General features: G+C 46.1%; 1 pseudogene; it reads right to left on the bottom strand.

Annotated features, from left to right (window-relative positions):
• Positions 1 to 668: 668 nt before the first annotated feature.
• The window catches only part of LOC138150583 (rab GDP dissociation inhibitor beta pseudogene), an 11,332-nt pseudogene continuing 10,136 nt past the window's right edge, over positions 669 to 1,864 (bottom strand).

Here is a 1,864-nt window from a genome sequence, read left to right as displayed (position 1 = left end):
TATTTTAAAGCTGAGGAGAGTCCCAGAAAGAGGAAGGGAACAAGTGCCCAAGCCCCGAGGGATTTAAACTCTGAGACCAGTGGCATTTTTTAAGGGGGGGGGTAATAGGAAAAAAAAGGATATAGTTAAGTTGAACAAGATACATGAGTAATCTGAACATATTGAACACCATTCCACCTTTAATAATATGACTTTTTTAGAGGTAGAAATTAATTACTGGTTGAGTATTACTTCAATCTTTCAAAGATGTGATAAAGAATCATTATCCCCATATACATGAGGAACTGGAAGGCTGAAAGACTGACATGTTTCAGTAGAGGAATTTGAACATACAGTCTTCCACACTCTTTACCCACTATATAAATGAATAGAATATAAGATTCTCTTTTACTATAAAGCAGAATTCAACAAGTTGTGAAAAAGATTTCACACACTTTGGGGCAGGATTGGGACTAGGTATCCCTTCTAAGAGACTGGGGGGTGGGGAGATGGGAAGTTGAACGATAGTAATAGTTCACTACAACTCTTGAAAGATAAGAAGCAAAGTACTTCACACAATAGATTGTCATGATCTCCCTGGGGAGTTGCTTTATTTCTCAGATACCCAAATTGCTCCTATTTCCTAGCACGGTTTTAATTTTCTCCCCCCTAAGATGGTCTAGAGTGTTTCAGTCAAATTTCAGTTTGGATCCTGTCATCTTTCTATAGATCTCCTTTATGTCGTTGCAGGCACTCTCAAAGTGAACGTGGCATCGTAACTAGTTGTTATGAAAATCTGACTTTTGATCCCCAAGTCATTAGGCATGTAGAGGTCACTTGTGAAAAAGAATTTTTGCTCAATGGGCTCCAGGAGCTCCAGAGCCAACTGGATTTCTTTTTCCAGGTCTTTACTCTCCACAGCTGTGCTCACTATGGTAATGTATTTGCCCTGTGCGGCCACACAGTGTACGTAAGAAGTGAGGAAGATATAGATGTCCGATCTGCAGTTTGTCTGGGAGGAAGGGATAATAATGAGTCCCGAGCTGGCCCCATTGGTGTTTCTAATGGGGTGCCCAAGAATGCAGATGGCCCTGATGACCTGGCCAACCTTGCACATGGTCCGGTGCATAGCTGGGATCGCAAATGAATTGTTTGCACCTTGAAATCCGACCTTCTGACCTGATGCCCACCACTTGGCCATCCCTGACGAGTATCTCGTCTACTGGTTTGTTCATTAAGAAAACTCCCCCTTGGCTGGAGGTCAGCCGGCCAAAGGCCTGTACCAGCTCTCCAATTCCAAAACGTGGGTAGAGGTAAGGGCTCTTTCCATTTTTGGCCAGCGATGATGTGTAGAGTTGGATTTTCTCCAATGTCTCAAAGCAAGGGTGGTCCAGATAGCTGTTGGTATGACTTAGGGCCAGGGCATGTCCGGCAAAGTCAGTCACATCTTGGCCTAAACCAAATCTCTGGAATAGATTTTTAACGGTCATCTTCCGGTATGTGCCGGGGTCCTGTTCGTCAAATTTAAGGGCGTAAATGAAAAACTTGCTTCTCAAAGAGTCCCATCAACCCAGAGGCCAGGGCCTCAGTCTCATTCGAGGGCACTTTGTAAATCCGGTTTCTCTTGTACAGGAAGCCGCTGGCGTCCACCACGTGGAAGTCCAGGAAGGGCAGCGCATCCAAGTGGGTCAGGATTTTCATCAGCTGTCCGCTGGCCATGAGGAACTTAGGTAGCAGGTCCACCTTCCAGGTGTGTCCTTGGCCCATGGTGGCAGGGGGCGAACCACGCACGTTGAAGTGGCGGTAGGCACGTTCAGTGGACTCAGCGAGGCGCTGTGCCCACCGTGCTGGGGCTGCGGTCCACGTGAAGCACCTTCTTTCTGAG

Source organism: Petaurus breviceps, unplaced genomic scaffold, assembly GCF_028583685.1.
Source record: "Petaurus breviceps papuanus isolate PSGF00001 unplaced genomic scaffold, PetGlider_PUasm1.0 90881, whole genome shotgun sequence".
Classification (NCBI taxonomy): domain Eukaryota; kingdom Metazoa; phylum Chordata; class Mammalia; order Diprotodontia; family Petauridae; genus Petaurus; species Petaurus breviceps.
The sequence above is the reverse complement of the archived record's forward strand: the minus strand, read 5'-3'. Positions and strand labels throughout refer to the sequence as shown.